The sequence below is a fragment of the Scyliorhinus canicula genome, chromosome 14 (genome assembly GCF_902713615.1).
Source record: "Scyliorhinus canicula chromosome 14, sScyCan1.1, whole genome shotgun sequence".
Classification (NCBI taxonomy): Eukaryota; Metazoa; Chordata; class Chondrichthyes; order Carcharhiniformes; family Scyliorhinidae; genus Scyliorhinus; species Scyliorhinus canicula.
The window spans coordinates 74,554,070-74,573,856 of record NC_052159.1 but is presented as its reverse complement, the minus strand read 5'-3'; the positions used below and the strand labels follow the sequence as shown (position 1 = coordinate 74,573,856).

The 19,787-nt window shown below is 45.1% G+C and overlaps 1 non-coding gene across 1 annotated transcript; it reads left to right on the top strand.

Moving 5' to 3' along the window:
- The first annotated feature begins 7,386 nt into the window (after window positions 1-7,386).
- Window positions 7,387-7,586, top strand: LOC119977915. Its single transcript, XR_005463321.1, has one exon. It is a non-coding gene; the product is annotated as a U2 spliceosomal RNA (small nuclear RNA).
- Window positions 7,587-19,787: the final 12,201 nt, after the last annotated feature.

The window sequence follows — 19,787 nt, the reverse complement described above, 5'->3', positions numbered from 1 at the left end:
TGCAATTCAGACAAGGCCCCATTTCAGGATCTGACTTCTTTAGGAAACACAGGTAGTTACATATAAGTTCTTTAGGAAACACAGGTAGGTACATATGCAATTCAGACAAGGCCCCATCCCAGGATCTGATTTCTTTAGGAAACACAGGTAGATACATATGCAATTCAGACAAGGCCCCATCCCAGGATCTGCGGTCTTTAGGAAACACAGGTAGGTACATATGCAATTTAGACAAGGCCCCATTCCAGGATCTGAGTTATTTAGGAAACACAGGTAGGTACATATGCAATTCAGACAAGGCCCCATCCCAGGATCTGAGTTCTTTAGGAAACACAGGTAGATACAGTTGCAATTTAGAAAAGGCCCCATCCCAGGATCTGCGGTCTTTAGGAAACACAGGTAGGTACATATGCAATTTAGACAAGGCCCCATTCCAGGATCTGAGTTATTTAGGAAACACAGGTAGGTACATATGCAATTCAGACAAGGCCCCATCCCAGGATCTGAGTTCTTTAGGAAACACAGGTAGATACATATGCAATTCAGACAAGGCCCCATCCCAGGATCTGAGTTCTTTAGGAAACACAGGTAGTTACATATGAGTTGTTTAGGAAACACAGGTAGTTACATATGCAATTTAGTCAAGGCCCCCTCCCAGGATCTGAGTTCTTTAGGAAACACAGGTAGGTACATATGCAATTCAGACAAGGCCCCATCCCAGGATCTGAGTTCTTTAGGAAATACAGGTAGATACATATGCAATTTAGACAAGGCCCCATCCCAGGATTTGAGTTCTTTAGGAAACACAGGTCAGTACATATGCAATTCAGACAAGGCCCCATCCCAGGATCTGAGTTCTTTAGGAAACACGGGTAGATACATATGCTATTTAGAAAAGGCCCCATCCCAGGATCTGCGGTCTTTAGGAAACACAGGTAGGTACATATGCAATTCAGACAAGGCCCCATCCCAGGATCTGAGTTCTTTAGGAAACACAGGTAGATACATATGCAATTCAGACAAGGCCCCATCCCAGGATCTGATTTCTTTAGGAAACACAGGTAGATACATATGCAATTCAGACAAGGCCCCATCCCAGGATCTGAGTTCTTTAGGAAACACAGGTAGGTACAGCTGAGTTGTTAGGGAAACACAGGTAGTTACATATGAGTTGTTTAGGAAACACAGGTAGTTACATATGAGGTCTTTAGGAAACACAGGTAGGTACATAAGCAATTCAGACAAGGACCCATCCCAGGATCTGAGTTCTTTAGGAAATACAGGTAGGTACATATGAGTTGTTTAGGAAACACAGGTAGTTACATATGAGTTCTTTAGGAAACACAGGTAGGTACATATGCAATTCAGACAAGGCGCCATCCCAGGATCTGAGTTCTTTAGGAAACACAGGTCAGTACATATGCAATTTAGACAGGCCCCATCCCAGGATCTGAGTTCTTAAGGACACACAGGTAGATACATATGCAATTCAGACAAGGCCCCATCCCAGGATCTGAGTTCTTTAGGAAACACAGGTAGATACATATGCTATTTAGAAAAGGCCCCATCCCAGGATCTGAGTTCTTTAGGAAACACAGGTAGTTACATATGAGTTGTTTAGGAAACACAGGTAGTTACATATGCAATTTAGTCAAGGCCCCCTCCCAGGATCTGAGTTCTTTAGGAAACACAGGTAGGTACATATGCAATTCAGACAAGGCCCCATCCCAGGATCTGAGTTCTTTAGGAAATACAGGTAGATACATATGCAATTTAGACAAGGCCCCATCCCAGGATTTGAGTTCTTTAGGAAACACAGGTCAGTACATATGCAATTCAGACAAGGCCCCATCCCAGGATCTGAGTTCTTTAGGAAACACGGGTAGATACATATGCTATTTAGAAAAGGCCCCATCCCAGGATCTGCGGTCTTTAGGAAACACAGGTAGGTACATATGCAATTCAGACAAGGCCCCATCCCAGGATCTGAGTTCTTTAGGAAACACAGGTAGATACATATGCAATTAAGACAAGGCCCCATCCCAGGATCTGATTTCTTTAGGAAACACAGGTAGATACATATGCAATTCAGACAAGGCCCCATCCCAGGATCTGAGTTCTTTAGGAAACACAGGTAGGTACAGCTGAGTTGTTAGGGAAACACAGGTAGTTACATATGAGTTGTTTAGGAAACACAGGTAGTTACATATGAGGTCTTTAGGAAACACAGGTAGGTACATATGCAATTCAGACAAGGACCCATCCCAGGATCTGAGTTCTTTAGGAAATACAGGTAGGTACATATGAGTTGTTTAGGAAACACAGGTAGTTACATATGAGTTCTTTAGGAAACACAGGTAGGTACATATGCAATTCAGACAAGGCGCCATCCCAGGATCTGAGTTCTTTAGGAAACACAGGTCAGTACATATGCAATTTAGACAGGCCCCATCCCAGGATCTGAGTTCTTAAGGACACACAGGTAGATACATATGCAATTCAGACAAGGCCCCATCCTATGATCTGAGTTCTTTAGGAAACACAGGTAGATACATATGCAATTTAGTCAAGGCCCCATCCCAGGATCTGAGTTCTTTAGGAAACACAGGTAGGTACATATGCAATTCAGACAAGGCCCCATCCCAGGATCTGAGTTCTTTAGGAAATACAGGTAGATACATATGCAATTTAGACAAGGCCACATCCCAGGATTTGAGTTAATTAGGAAACACAGGTCAGTACATATGCAATTCAGACAAGGCCCCATCCCAGGATCTGAGTTCTTTAGGAAACACAGGTAGATACATATGCTATTTAGAAAAGGCCCCATCCCAGGATCTGCGGTCTTTAGGAAACATAGGTAGGTACATATGCAATTCAGACAAGGCCCCATCCCAGGATCTGAGTTCTTGTGGAAACACAGGTAGATACATATGCAATTTAGACATGCCCCAATCCCAGGACCTGAGGTCTTTTGGAAACACAGGTAGATACATATTGAATTTAGACAAGGCCCCATTCCAGGATCTGATTTATTTAGGAAACACAGGTAGGTACATATGCAATTCAGACAAGGCCCCATCCCATGATCTGAGTTCTCTAGGAAACACAGGTAGATACATACGCAATTCAGACAAGGCCCCATCCCAGGATCTGATTTCTTTAGGAAGTCAGGTAGATACATATGCAATTCAGACAAGGCCCCATCCCAGGATCTGAGTTCTTTAGGAAACACAGGTAGGTACAGCTGAGTTGTTTAGGAAACACAGGTAGTTACATATGAGTTGTTTAGGAAACACAGGTAGTTACATATGAGTTCTTTAGGAAACACAGGTAGGTACATATGCAATTCAGACAAGGCCCCATCTCAGGATCTGAGTTCTTTAGGAAATACAGGTAGGTACATAAGAGTTCTTTAGGAAACACAGGTAGGTACATATGCAATTCAGACAAGGCCCCATCTCAGGATCTGAGTTCTTTAGGAAATACAGATAGTTACATATGAGTTCTTTAGGAAACACAAGTAGGTACATATGCAATTCAGACAAGGCCCCATCCCGGATCTGAGTTCTTTGGAAAACACAGGTAGGTACATATGCAATTCAGACAAGACCCCATCGCAGGATCTTAGTTCTTTAGGAAACACAGGTAGGTACATACGAGTTGTTTAGGAAACACAGGTAGTTACATATGAGTTCTTTAGGAAACACAGGTAGGTACATATGCAATTCAGACAAGGCCCCATCCCAGGATCTGAGTTCTTTAGGACACACAGGTAGATACATATGCAATTTAGTCAAGGCCCCATCCCAGGATCTGAGTTCTTTAGGAAACACAGGTAGGTACATATGCAATTCAGACAAGGCCCCATCCCAGGATCTGAGTTCTTTAGGAAATACAGGTAGATACATATGCAATTTAGACAAGGCCCCATCCCAGGATTTGAGTTCTTTAGGAAACACAGGTCAGTACATATGCAATTCAGACAAGGCCCCATCCCAGGATCTGAGTTCTTTAGGACACACAGGTAGATACATATGCAATTTAGTCAAGGCCCCATCCCAGGATCTGAGTTCGTTAGGAAACACAGGTAGGTACATATGCAATTCAGACAAGGCCCCATCCCAGGATCTGAGTTCTTGTGGAAATACAGGTAGATACATATGCAATTCAGACAAGGCCCCATCCCAGGATCTGAGTTCTTTAGGAAACACAGGTAGGTACATATGCAATTCAGACAAGGCCCCATCCCAGGATCTGAGTTCTTTAGGAAATACAGGTAGATACATATGCAATTTAGACAAGGCCCCATCCCAGGATTTGAGTTAATTAGGAAACACAGGTCAGTACATATGCAATTCAGACAAGGCCCCATCCCAGGATCTGAGTTCTTTAGGAAACACAGGTAGATACATATGCTATTTAGAAAAGGCCCCATCCCAGGATCTGCGGTCTTTAGGAAACACAGGTCAGCACATATGCAATTCAGACAAGGCCCCATCCCAGGATCTGTGTTCTTTAGGAAACACAGGTAGATACATATGCAATTTAGAAAAGGCCCCATCCCAGGATCTGCGGTCTTTAGGAAACACAGGTAGGTACATATGCAATTCAGACAAGGCCCCATCCCAGGATCTGAGTTCTTGTGGAAACACAGGTAGATACATATGCAATTTAGACATGCCCCAATCCCAGGATCTGAGGTCTTTAGGAAACACAGGTAGACACATATGCAATTTAGACAAGGCCCCATTCCAGGATCTGAGTTCTTTAGGAAACACAGGTAGGTACATATGCAATTCAGACAAGGCCCCACCCCAGGATCTGAGTTCTTTAGGAAACACAGGTAGATACATATGCAATTTAGACAAGGTCCCATCCCAGGATCTGATTTCTTTAGGAAACATAAGTAGATACATATGCAATTCAGACAAGGCCCCATCCCAGGATCTGAGTTCTTTAGGAAACACAGGTCAGTACATATGCAATTCAGAGAAGGCCCATCCCAGGATCTGAGTTCTTTAGGAAACACAGGTAGATGCATATGCAGTTCAGACGAGGCTCCATCCCAGGATCTGAGTTCTTTAGGAAACACAGGTAGGTACATATGCAATTCAGACAAGGCCCCATCCCAGGATCTGAGTTCTTTTGTTTTACAAATGTTTTTTATTGGGTTTTTGAACAAAGTATATTTACAGTCATGTACACAGAATAAATTATATAGAAGCGAAGAGGGAAAAAAACAGAAAAAAGACTGGCATGATATTGTGCACTAGCTCAACAACAGCAACTCTGTACATTTAGCATTATTATTTTTAACAAATATGTAGGCACCTGTTTGTGGGTGGGGGGGGGGGGGAACTGCGGAGGTACATATACATTTGGGTGGCAAAGAAACAATTACATTAGTTATGCCCAATACAGAGAGGGCAATACGAGATTGGATCTGGTGTTGGTGCTGTTACTTGCTTCTCCCGGATGGTTTTCTCTGCCATTGTCGTTGCGTGTTCACCTCCGCTTTGGCTATTCGTCCAGTCTTTCGCCCGTATTTTCCTTGCTCTCTATGACTGTGTTTGCCAAGTTTGTTGTTGTTTCCTGTGCTCTCCTTCCGGCTATCATTCGCTTGCCTCCCCCCTGTCTGGTTCTCCTCTATTGTTCCCTGTCTCCTTCCTCCCTGTGGTCATGAGCTGTCAATCATAGCCAGATATTTATAAACATTGCAGTTAGTATCACAGCAAGTTGAGGTTAAGCAAGTTAAACTTGCAGGTTGAGTCCGTAATTAAGAAAGCAAATGTAATGTTGTCATTTATCTCAAGAGGCTTGGAGTATAAAAGCAGGGATGTACTTCTGAGGCTTTATAAAGCACTAGTTAGGCCCCATTTAGAATACTGTGAGCAATTTTGGGCCCCACACCTCAGGAAGGACATACTGGCACTGGAGCGGGTCCAGCGGAGATTCACACGGATGATCCCAGGAATGGTAGGCCTAACATACGATGAACGTCTGAGGATCGTGGGATTATATTCATTGGAGTTTAGGAGGTTGAGGGGAGATCTAATAGAAACTTACAAGATAATGAATGGCTTGGATAGGATGGACGTAGGGAAGTTGTTTCCATTAGCAGGGGAGACTAGGACGCGGGGCCACAGCCTTAGAATAAAAGGGAGTCACTTTAGAACAGAGATGAGGAGAAATTTCTTCAGCTAGAGAGTGGTAGGTCCGTGGAATTCATTGCCACAGAGGGCGGTGGAGGCCGGGACATTGAGTGTCTTTAAGACAGAAATTGATAAATTCTTGATTTCTCGAGGAATTAAGGGCTATGGGGAGAGAGCGGGTAAATGGAGTTGAAATCAACCATGATTGAATGGTGGAGTGGACTCGATGGGTCGAATGGCCTTACTTCCGCTCCTATGTCTTATGGTCTTAAGGTAGTTCAGTTCTATTAAAGCGTGAAGGGAAATGAAATAAACAGTCCAGACACCTGGCTGTCCATTACAGCCTACTAAAAGCTAATTCACTTTGAAGTGAATAAAAGCCTTGCAGATCAAATGATCTGAGGAGGTTTAAAGACCTGTGATTTGATTTTGGTGTTCCATTAAGTTTCAGCTGTTGCTTTCTAAACATATTTCTGAGGCAGCAGGTAAAAGGAACAGGTGAGTGAAAAAGCAATGATTTTTTTCACTTTTTCTGCCTCGACTGCTCTTTAGCTTCCATGCAGGGGTAACTGATGGGAAGGGACTCTCTTCTATGGGGGGTTCTCTGCTATGGGGGATTTCCCTGTTATGGGGGATTGCTGATGGGAGGGTCTCTGATGGGTGTCTCTTAATGGGGATCCAATGGGGGTCTCTGATGAGGTTCACTGGTGGCAACCTTTGGTGGAGGGTCTGATGAGGGTCTTTGATGGTGGTTTTTGGTGTGGAGGTCTGATGGGGTCTCTGGTTGGGGGGTCTGGTAGGGGTCTCTGATGGGGATATATGATTGGAGGTTGAAGGGGATCATGCATTCTGTGAGGGGGATGACCTGATATTCCCATGGTGGGGAGATGCTCCTACTTGTCAGGGGAGTGTAGGATTCATGTTGCAGGGGGGCTAGCCGTCAGACTTTGTTATTGGGCCACTCGCTCAAAAGGGCGGCCTAATGGCGCAATTTGTGACAGAATTCCTTGCGATCCCCGTCATGCATATATGTCGCATTGCAAACGACACTGGTTCGCTTCTGGGCACCGCTCCCAGTGCCAGTACAAAATAGAAACGATTCCGCTCCAGCAGGAGTACATAGTCTCATAAATGGATAACTAGCCCAGAATCAAATTGAGATCAAAGTGTAAAATTCTGGAGGATGAGTGGCATGTCAGAAGCTTGAATGGTATTTTTAAAAAGCAAATAAATTGCTTCTCGGCCTTTTGGCTAAGATCAAGTGAAGTATCTGCTCAGCCTTATGGCTCAGATTTGGTATGTCTCTCTTGTGGGGACCATGAATTGGATTAAATTTAAATTGTTTTTTGGAGCAGGCAAGGAGCTGGATTAGGGGGTTTCCCCTGTCCACACTCTGAGCCTTGGCTTTGTAACTCAGAAAAAGAAATTTTTAAAAAAAGCAAAGAATGGCTAAAATAAGTATAAGAAGGGAGAAATTAGAGTACAAGAAAAGCCAAATAGAAATTTGAAAACAAATAGTAAGAGTTTCTACAGGCTTTTAAAAATGAAAAGCGTAAGTGAAGTGAGCATTGGTCCTCTAGAGAGTGCAAATTAGGAAATCATAATGGAAAATAAGGAAATAGTGGATAAATTGAACAGATATTTTGTGCCTGTCTTCACTGGCTACTGATAGAAAATGGTTCATTTGTTTTAATTTTCCAAAGTTCCCGAGATTCTGGAAAGGTTCCATCAGATTGGAAAATACAAATGTGACTGAACTTATAGATTTCATGGAATTTACAGTGCAGAAGGAGGCCATTCGGCCCATTGAGTCTGCACTGGCTCTTGGAAAAAGCACCCTACCCAAGGTCAACACCTCCACCCTAATCCCCATAACCCACTAACCCCACTCAACACTAAGTGCAATTTTGGACACTAAGGGCAATTTATCATGGCCAATCCACCTAACCTGCACATCTTTGGTCTGTGGGAGGAAACCAGAGCACCCGGAGGAAACCCACGCACACACGGGGAGGATGTGCAGACTCCGCACAGACAGTAACCCAAGCCGGAATCAAACCTGGGACCCTGGAGCTGTGAAGCAATTGTGCTATCCACAATGCTACCGTGCTGCCCAAATCAAGACCTATTCAAGAAAGGAGGGAAACAAAAAATAGGAAACTACAAGTTTAACATCTGCCATGGGGAAATTTCTGGAATCTATTATTAAGGCAGTTGTACCAAGGCTTTTAGAAAATTGCTATGCAATCAGGCAGTCAACATGGTTTTGTGAACAGGAAACCATGTTTGACTAATTTATTGGAGTTCTTTGAGGAAGTAACAAGCAATGTGGATAAAGGGGAACCAGTGGATTTACTGTATTTAGATTTTCAGAAGGCATTTGACAAGGTGCCACATCAAAGGTTACTATCCAAAATAAGAGCTTGTGTGTTGGGGATACTATATTAGCATGGATAGAGCATTGGTTAGTTAACAGACAGTAGGCATAAATGAGTCATTTGGGGGTTTATAAGATGGGACTAGTGGAGTGCCACAGGGATCAGTGCTGGGGCCTCAACTATTTACAATTTATATTGATAACTTGGATGAATAAATGGTTGCTAAATTTGCTGGTGATACAAAGATAGGTCGGAAAGTAAGTTGTGAATAAAATATAAGGGGCAGGATTCTCTGACCCCCCCGCCGGGTCAGAGAATCGGCAGGGGGTGGCGTGAATCCCGCCCCCGCTGGCTGCCGAATTCTCCGGCGCCGGGGATTTGACAGGGGCGGGAATCGCGCCGCGCTGGTTGGCGGGCTCCCCCCGGCGACTCTCCAGCCCGCGATGGGCCGAATTCCCATCCGTTCTATGCAGGTCCCGCCAGCGGAAATTGGTTTTAGTCCCTTACCGGTGGGACCTGGTGGTGCAGGCGGGCTCCGGGGTCCTCCGGGGGTGCACGGGGAAATCTGGCCCCAGAGGATGCGCCCATGGTGGCCTGGCCCGCGATTGGGGCCCACCGATCCGCAGGCGAGACTGTGTCGTGGGGGCACTCTATTCCTACACACCGGCCGTGTAAGCCTCCGCGATGGCCGACGTGAAGGTGAACCCCCCCTGCACATGCGCGGGGATGGCGTCAGCAGCCGCTGACGTTCCCACGCAGGCGCGGACCCGTGCCGGCTGGCGGAGTCCCGTCGGCCCTGGCACCAAAGGCCTTCCACGCTGGCCGGCAGGGCGCAAACCACTCCGGCGCCGGCTTAGCCCCTGAAGGTGCGGAGGATTCTGCACCTTTGGGGTGGCCCGATGCCAGAGTGTTTCCCGCCACTCCACTGCGACATTTGTGCCCGCCCCGCCGATTTCCGGAGAATCCCGCCCAAGGAGTCTGCAAAGGAACATAAGATTAAGTTAGTGGGCAAAAATTTGGCAGTTGGGTATCAGGCCTTGTCCAGTATATTGTTTAAATGGGGAGAGATTGCAGAACACCATGGTACAGAAGGACCTAGGTGTCCTGATACATGAACCAGGAAAAGTTAGTATGCAGGTGTAGCAAGGATTAGGAAGGCAAATGGAATGTTGCCATTTATTGCAGAAGGGGGAATGAAATATAAAAGCAGGGATGATTTACTGCAGTTGTATTGGACATTGGTGAGACCACATCAAGAGTACTATGTACAGTTTTGGTCTCCTTATTTAAGAAAAAATATAAATGTATGAGAAGCAGTTCAGAGAAGGATCACTTGACTGAAACCGAGAATGAGGGTGTTATCTTATGAGGAAAGGATGGACAGGCTGGACTGTATCCATTGGAGTTTGGAAGATTGAGAGATGCTCTTACTGAAACATATAACATCCCGAGCAGACTTGACAGGGCAGATGCTGAAAGAATGTATCCCCATGTGGGAAAGAGAAGAACTAGGGAATGTGGTTTCAAAATCTCCTGTTTAAGAAGGAGATGAGAAGACTATTTTTCTCTCAGAGGGTCGTGAACTTGGGAGTTCTCTTCCCCAGTAAGTAGGGGAGGCAGGATCATTGACTATTTTTAAGGTACATGTAGACTGATTCTTGATTAACAAGGGATTCAAAGGTTATTGGGGGTAGGCGGAATTGAGACCACAATCTGGTCAGCCATGGTCTTATTGAATGGTGGAGAAAGCTTATGGGGCCATTGGGTCAATTCCAGCTCCTAATTCACATGCTCACATGTAATTAATTTTCAGTCTAGTGATGCATAAAACTAGTGGTTGAAGCTTTATTTGTTATGTTATATAAGTATGTCATTCCAAATTGTTATTGTTGTTGGAATTACTTCCATTATTTTCCCATTGTAAAGGAGGCACCAGAACAAAAGGGAGCAGCACTTTTACCATGCAGCAGTCTTTCTGAAAGCGCAAAGCCTCATTGATAGCACGCATGCGGCCATCAGTTACCATGGCAATGACCCCACTGCATGTATAAAAAGGAAAAGTCTCTCATTCCATTATTGTAGAGATAGAATTGGAACAAGGAAACAGAATTATGCAAGTTAATGTACAATCGCCTGGCAGCAGCCACAATAACAACATCAACAACTTACATTTATGAGCGCTGCTAATGTAATAGAACATCCCAAGGTGCTTCACAGGAGAATTATAAAGCAAAATTAAACACCATGTTTGGTCAAAGTGCTTGAATATGTTACCCCTGCTCACATTTATGCCCATCTTGTCCTGAACTATTTCATTCTCTCCTATCTGGTTTCTGTACTCACAGAATCACAGAATAATACAGTGCAGAAGAGGCCCTTCAGTCCATCGAGTCTGCACCAACACATAAAAACACCAGACCTGCCTACCTAATCCCATTTCCCAGCACTTGGTGCTTAGCCTTAAATGTAATGATGTGCCAAGTATGCATCCAGGTACTTTTAAAAGGATGTGAGGCAATCTACGTCTACCACTCTCCCAGGCAGTGCACTCCAGACTGTCACCACCTCCTGGGTAAAAAGCTTTTTCATCAAATTCCCTCTAAATCTCCTGTCCCTGAACTTGAACTTGTGTCCCTTTGTAAATAACCCTTCAACTAATGGGAGCACTGCTCCCTGTCCACCCTGTCCATGCCACTCATAATATTGTACATAATGATCTGGTCACCCCTCAATCTTCTCTACTCCGGTGAAAACAACACGAGCCTATCCAACTTCACTTCATAACTTAAATGTCACCAAAGTTCTACACAACTCCAGCATGACCTCCCTGCTTTTGTAATCTATGCCTTGACTGATAAAGGCAAATGTCCCATATGCGTGTTTCACCACCCGATTAACATGCCCTTCTTCCTTCAGAGATCTATGGACAGACACGTTAAGGTTGCTTTGTTCGGCGGAACTTACCAGTGTCATGCCATTCATTGAGTACTTCCTTGTCACATTACTCCTTCCAAAGCATCATTTTACACTTTTCAGGGTTAAATTCCATCGGCAACTTTTCTGCCCATTTGACCATCCCGCCAACATCTTCCTGTAACCTGAGGCACTCAGCCTCACTGTTAACCACCTGGCCAATCTTTATGCCATCAGCAAATGTACTGATCCTACTACCCCATATTGTCATCTATGTCATTTATATAAATGACCAACAATAGGGGACCCAGCACAGATCCACTGCACACTAACTTCCAGTTACTACAGCAGCCGTCTGTCATCAACCTCTGTCTCCAACAGCTAAGCGAATTTTGAATCCACTTTATCAAGTTACCCTGTATCCCATGTACATTTGCCTTCTTTAAAAGTCTCCAATGTGGAACCTTATCAAATGCTTTGCTGAAATCCATGTAAACTACATCAACATCACTACCCTCATCTCCGCACCTTGTCACATGCTCACAAAATGTAATTACATTTGTTAGGCATGACCTTCCTCTGACAAAGCCATACAGACTATTCATGATCAAACCTTTCCTCTCCAAGTGGAGATAGATAATCTCCTTCAGGAGTTTCTCCAATATTTTCCCTACCACTGATGTGAGACACACTGGTCTGTAGTTCCCTGGCTTATCTCTACACCCTTTCTTAAATGGTGGGACCATATTAGCTGTTCTCCTCTGGCACCTCCCCGAGGCCAGAGAGAAATTAAAAATTTGGGTCAGAGTCCTTGCAATATCTTCCCTCCCTTCCCATAGCCTCCTAGGGCACAATTCATCTGGACCTGAATATTTCTCCACTTTTAAGCCTGACAACATCTCCAATACCTTGTCACTCACTATGAAAATTTGCTCAAGAACTTCACAGTCTCTCTCCCAGAGTTCTATACCTACCTCCTAATTTTCTTGGGTGACGACAGATGTGAAATTTTCATTCAACATCCTACCAATGTCCTCTGGATGCACCCACAGATTTCCCTGTTGGTCCCTAATGAGCCCTATTCTTTCCCTAGTTATCCCTCTTTTCATTGATATATTTATAGAACATCTTGGGGTTTTCCCTATTTTTACCAGCCACTGAAACAGGTGTTATTAAAGTCACAACGACATATTGTCTGTGAGAAAGGAAAACCTTTCCTCCACATTCTTCTTGACAGTCTGCATCCTCTGACATTTCTGACCATATCATTCTGCATTGTTCTCCAGCTGGAAGAGTGGCCTCTCATCTGGTTCCATTCCTATCTATCTAATTGTATTCAGAATATCACTTGCAATGGCTCCTTTCCTGGCCCTGCACCATTCCCTTTGATATTCCCCAAGGATCTATCCTTGGCCCCCACTTACTTCACTTCTAAACACTGCCCCTCAGCCACATCGTTCAAAAGCACAGCCTACGCCGATGATCCACATTTCTACTTCAGCACTGTTGAAGCTATTCCTTTCCGTCTGTACTCCAAACCCAATTCCCTTTTTACTGATTCCGTCCCTCTTCCTGGTATAATGATCTTGATGGGGGAACAATAAACAAAAATATCCAAATTTACTGAATAACCCTCAAGTGAATAAAGTATTAAAGATTAGACTTTTTGTAGCATTTATTTGAACATGAACCAAAACTGACGCAAATTAATCTTGAATCAAGTGGGCAGTTTTGTCTTGGATAGTGCCGAGTCTGATTGAAGTTGCATTGATCCAGGCAAATGGGAATATTGCATCATAGTCCTGACTTGTGCCTTGTAATAATAATCTTTATTATTGTCACAAGTAGGCTTACATTAACACTGCAAATAAGTTACTGCGAAAAGTCTAGTCAGCACACTCTGGCGCCTGATCGGGTACACTGAGGGAGATGATCAGAAATTAAACATAATAATTCAATTGCATGTCATCAATTCCTTTGCTTGTTGCGGATAGTCATTGCCTGGCACTTGTGTACATTAATTTTGCCTGTCACTTACCAAGCCAAACCTACATTTTGTCCAGGTCTTGTTACGTACAGGCATGGAGGTCGTTGAATGTGCCATCGCACTCAGCTTTTCTGCCCTTTTTAACTCATTAAACCATTTCCAGCACTTTCAGCAAGCATGCAGCACCACAGTCCTCTTGGTCACCAACCCCATGTCTTTTTGCTGACTGTGGCAGGCTCCTTCATCCTATCAACATGGAAGTGTACTTCCCTGCATGCTCTCACAGTCATCAACACCAGAGGGAGGCATGATGCAAGTCACAGTCTTGCCATGCTTGGATTCCTTGATGCCAATTGCTTTCTCTTTTTCTCAATATTCACAATCCAACTGTTATCCTTGCAGTGACTCTTGAAATTATTCAACTGCAAGTCTTCATCACAGTCACCCTTGCAAACTGGTCAGCAAACCAGGAGTTCAGTACAAATGCAGTGTTTGGGTTAAAAAGCCACTGGCAGCTGTGTTGCATTCTCTTCTGGGCTCTCTGTGGACTCCTGGACACCCACTCCAACTATGTGGCACGGTAAAATTTTCCCCAGCATATGAAGTAGGTTCATTGTTAATTCAAATCTGATTCTAAATAAGAGTTAATGAGGAAGTTTGAGTTTTTCCATAGTCTCCTGCCCCACATTTGCTGTGTAGTAATCATGTTAATTTCAAATGGATGTTAAAGGATGATCTGATTCTAAGTTAGAAACAAATCCCTTTAAAATAACACTGTTCATTTGTTTTTACTGCCAAGCACTTTCAAGAAATGCTCCCCTCTCCAATCGACAAAAAAAACAAATAAAGCGATATTTAGGATATCTGTAGGTTCCATTTAAGCAGATGTGCTATTTGTGGCCTCATCTCATTCCCACCCTACATTAGTATGCTTCTGATTCCTTTCAAGTTTGAAGTCATTGGCTGCCAATATGGGTTTCATGATACACTGTCCAGCAGGGCAAGGATAAACATAAACACAGCTGGTCTATCCTTTCATTCTTTCAAGGGATGTGGCATTGCTGGCATTTGTTACACATCCCTAATGGCCATTTCAGAGTCAACTACACTGCTGTGGGTCTGGAGTCACATGTAGACCAGACTAGATAAGGATGGCAGATTTCCTTCCCTAATGTGGTATTGGTGAAGCAGATGTGTTTTTACAACAATCAATGATAGTTATCATGGTCACCTTTGCTGAACCTAGCTTTACATTCCAGATTTATTCATTGAATTTAAATTCCACCAATGCCAGAGTGTAATTTGAACCCATGTCCCCAGCCTTACCCTGGGCCTCGGGATTACTAATGACATTACCACCAAATCACCATCTCTTATTAGTGGCATTAATTTCCCTTCAAACACAAAGTAGTGGGCCATGACATTATGCTTCCTGGCCCAGATTGCTCAAGAACTCCATTAGCGTACAGCTTATCAGGGGTCACCAACACTGTATCATTGCTCATCATCTCCAGCACACAATTTCTGACAGCAGGAAAATCCAACCTTTGGTCTCCTTCATTGGTAGAAGGCATTTCATATACAGTAGTTTGATACACTAAAGGACTAAAGCCATTTTACAGATTCACATTTCAGCTTTTTTCTTCTTTTCTGGCATCACAAATAATTCTGCTGCAGAGGTTTGTTTCAAAACAGTATAAATTTGCAAAGATTTAAAAGGATACAGACTGCTGGCATTGAAGAACCTGTACTAAAGCAGCGGTGATTTGAGGAGATTGTCCCTTTAAGGCATCGCAGCAGAAGAGGGTCACCTCTCTTGAGGGACCAATTGAGACCGAGAGTGGGTAGTCACCCTAGGGGGTGGAGTCCTGGGGTTGCAAAAATTGATAAAATGAAGTAGGAAGAAGGAGAACGTAATGAGTCAATGCATCGTCATATGTGCCCTGTGGACTACCTTAAATTGAGACTCAACCTAGCACACAAAGAAGACGCATTCACCCTCCTCAGCGCCTCCACCCATAACCCAGCCTCCAGCTCAGCCCCCAGCTCCTCCTCCCACTTGGATTTGGATTTGTTTATTGTCACGTGTACTGAGGTACAGTGAAAAGTATTTTTCTGCGAGCAGCTCAACTACCTTTGCTTAACTACTCCTATCGGTGTGCCAGCCCAATCCATCAATTCTTTATATATTTCTGACACCCTGTCCTCACCAACCTCTACTCTCGCCAGCACCTTGCCCTTCAACTCTAGGGGCGGCAGATCAGGAAAGGACAGCACCTGTTTTCTCACATAATTCCGCACCTGTAAGTATCGGAACCCGTTTCTGCTGGGCAACTCATATTCCTCTACCAGTCCTTCCAAGCACGGGAAGCTGTCCCCATGAATAAATTCCAAAACCGCCCGATCCCTGCCGCTGACAACCCTGAAACCCCCATCCAGACCCCAGAGCAATCCTGTGATTCCCACAGATCGGAGCCCAAACCCCTTCAAGCTTCAAGTGCTGTTGCCACTGTCCCCACACCCTCAGGGCTGCCAACACTACTGGACTTGTGGAGTACCTGGCCGGTGAGACGGCAGAGGAGCTGTCAAAAACGCCCCAAACTAGTACCCTTACACGAGGCTGCCTCCATCTGTTCCCATACCGACCCCTCCCCCACTACCCACTGTCTTACCATGGCTATATTTGCCCCCAGTAGTAATTCATTAAATTTGGCAAGGCCAAGCCGCCCCCCTCCCTCGCCCCCACTCCAAAAGCGCCTTTGTTACTCGTGGGGCCTTCATTGTCCACACAAATCCAGATACCAATGTGTTAACCTTCCTACAAAAGGCCGTTGAGATAAAAATCGGGAGGGTCTGGAAAACAAACAAAAACCTCGGGAGCACAGTCGTCAAGGACTGCACCTGCCCCGCCAATGACAACGGAAGCACATCCCACCTCTTAAATCCCCCTTCCTTTGCTCCACCAATCGAGCCAGATTCAACTTATGTGATTGCTCCCACCTCCACGCCACCTGACGTCCAGATCTTGAATAAAAGTATTTTATTATTGTAACAAATAGGCTTACATTAACACTACAGTGAAGTTACTGTGAAAATTCCCTATTCGCCACACTCCGACGCCTGTTCGGGTACACAGAGGGAGAATTCAGAATGCCCAATTCACCTAACAAGCACATTTTTCGGGAATTGTGGGAGGAAACTGGAGCACCCGGAGGAAACCCATGCAGACATGGGGAGAACGTGCAGATTCCGTACAGTGACCAAAGCTGGAATCAAACCTGGGATCCTTGCGCTGTGAAGCAACAGTGCTACCCACTGTGCTACTGTGCCAACCTGACACCTCAAATGCGCCACCGCTAGCTTAAACGGCAGCTCGCCCAGACTCCTCTCCTGCCCCATTGCCTGGATAGGGAAGACCTCACTCTTCCCCAAGTTTAATTTATACCCTGAAAACTGGCCGAATTCCACCAAAATGTCCATAATAAACCCTATGCTTTCCAGTGGGTCCAATTTATACAGCAACAGGTCGTCCGCAAATAGCGAAACACCCCTCAGCACAATCCCTTTCCAACCCCTATGATAATGTAGGGGGGAGTTCACCCTTCTCCCTCGCCTCATTAAATGCCCTCACCAGCAGGGGCCCCAGGTCTCCTGAAAACATTTTATAAAATTCTACTGGAAGCCCTCGGTCTTCCCTGCCTGCATTGCCCCCATACCCTCCAGCACCTCCACCAGTCCAAAGGTGCTCTCAACCCCTCGACCAAGCCCTGATCCACCCTGGGGAATTCCAGTCCGTCCAGAAAATACTGCCTACCCTCCCCCCGGTTGGGGGATCCGATTCATAAAGCCTCCTACAGAACTTCTCAAACATCCCATTCACCCCCACCGGTTGTAATACCACTCCACCCTGACTATCCTTCACTCTGTCAATCTCCCTCCCCGCCTCCTGCTTCCTGAGCTGGTGGACCAGATTCCGACTAGCCTTCTCCTCGTACTCATATACTGCCCCTCTGGCCCTCCACAACTGCCCCACTGCCTTCTCATGGACACCAACCCAAACTCCATCTGGATCTTCTGCCTCTCCTTCAATAATCCTGCCACGGGGGCCTCCGCGTATGTCCTATCCACCCACATGATCTCATCCACCAACCTTGCCATCTCTTCCCCCTCCTCGTTCTCCCTGTGCGCCTGAATCGATATAAACTCCCCCTTAACCACTGCCTTGAGTACCTCCCACAGCGTGGTGGCCGAGACCTCACCTGTGCCATTTACTTCCACATACCCCTTGATGGCGGCCCTCACCCACTCACATAACTCCTCATCTGCTAGTAGTCCTACATCCAGCCTCCACTGCGGGCGCTGAGTCCCCCTGCCCCCGATCCATTTGCAAGTCCACCCAATGCGGCAAGTGGTCCGAGACCACAATCGCCGAGTATCCCGAGTCCACCACCCCCGCCAACAACGACTTACTCACTAGAAAAAAATTAATCAGTGAATAAATCTCAGGTCACATGGGAGAAGTATGAAAACTCCTTCGCCCTCGGCCTCCCAAACCTCCACTGGTCAAGTCCCCCCATGCGCTCCGTAAACCCCTTCAGCTCCTTTGCCACTGCTGACACTCTCCTCGATCTCAAACTCGACCGGTCCACCCTGGATCAATGACCGTGTTAAAGTACTCCCGCCCACCCAATAATTAGCCGGTGCAACTCCAGGTCCGGGATCTTCCCCAATACTCATCCCAAGGAGGAGGAAACATGCCAAGGGGAGGACCAGGCTTCCATGACTGATGAGGGAAGTCAAGGACAGAATAAAAGCAAAAGAAAAAACATAAAGGTGATGAGAATTAGTGAGAAGCCAGAGGATTGGAAAGCCTTTAATAGTGAGAAGAGGACAACTAAAAACACAATAAGGGGGGAAAAGATGAAATATACGTGTAAGTTAGCTAGTAATATAAAAGAAGATAGCAAGAGTGTTTTCAATATATAAAAGGTAAGAAAGAGTCAAGACTAGATATTGGACCACTGGAAAATGAGGCTGGAGAAATAGTAATAGGAAACAAAGAAATGGCAGAGGAACTGTATAGTTACTTTGCATCAGGCATCATGGTAGAAGACACAAATGGGATACCAGAACTTCAGGAGAATCAGGGGCAGAGGTGAGTATAGTGGCCATCACTAAGGAGAAGGTTCTGGGAAAACAAAAAGGTCTGAAGGTGGGTAAATCACATGTTCTGAATGGACTACACCCCAGGGTTCTAAAAGAGATAAATGTAACACCCCTGTTTAAGAAGAGTGCAAGGCAGAAGACGGGAAATTATAGGCCGGTCAGCCTGACTTCGGTCATTGATACGATTTTAGAGCCCATTATTAAAGATGAGATTGCGGAGTACTTGGAAGTGCATGATAAAATAGGACTGAGTCAGCTCGGCTTCGTCAAGTGAGGGTCATTTCTGACAAATCTGTTAGAATTCTTTGAGGCGGTAACAAGGAAGTTAGACAGAGGAGAACCGGTGGAGATGATCTATTTAGATTTCCAGAAGGCTTTTGACAAGGTGCCGTATAGGAGGTTGTTAACTAAGTTAAGAGCTCATGGCGTTGAGAGTAAGATAATGGCATGGATGGAGGATTGGCTGACTAGCAGAAGGCAGAGAGTGGGGATAAAGGGGTGTGCCTTAGGGGTCGGTGTTGGGACCACAACTTTTCACAATATACATTAACGATCTGGAAGAAGGAACTGAGGGCACTGTTGCTACGTTTGCAGGTGATACAAAGATATGCAGAGGGACAGGTTGTGTTGAGGAAGCAGAGAGGCTGCAGAAGGACTTGGACAGTCAAGGAGCATGGACAAAGAAAAGTGGCAGATGGAATACAATGTGGAAAAGTGTGAGGTTATGCACTTTGGAAGGAAGAATGGAGGCATAGACTATTTTCTAAATGGGGAAAGGCTCAGGAAATCAGAAGCACTAAGGGACTTCAGAGTCCTAGTTCAAGATTCTCTGAAGGTTAACATGCAGATTCAGTTGGCAGATTGGAAGGCATAGTTGAAGGGAAGGGATAGTCGATATGGCTGACAGGCATGTTGGCAAAAGCATTAGGGATAGTGCCCCCCACTTCCTCAGGTAGAATTAACAGAGATAAAAGGGGCAGATGGGCAGCCAGGTTTGAAAGGAGAACATGGGCTTGGTCAAGAGCTGGAGGTTGCTGGATAGTTTTGTTTTGCAATTAAAGGAAAGGTAATGCCACTGATCAGCCCGCGAGAGGGCTAGAATGTTATTTTTCCCACGGTTTTAACAAGATAGGAAGTGGAATTTGCCTAGATGGCGTTGAAATAAAGCAGGTTCACGATTCCTCAGAA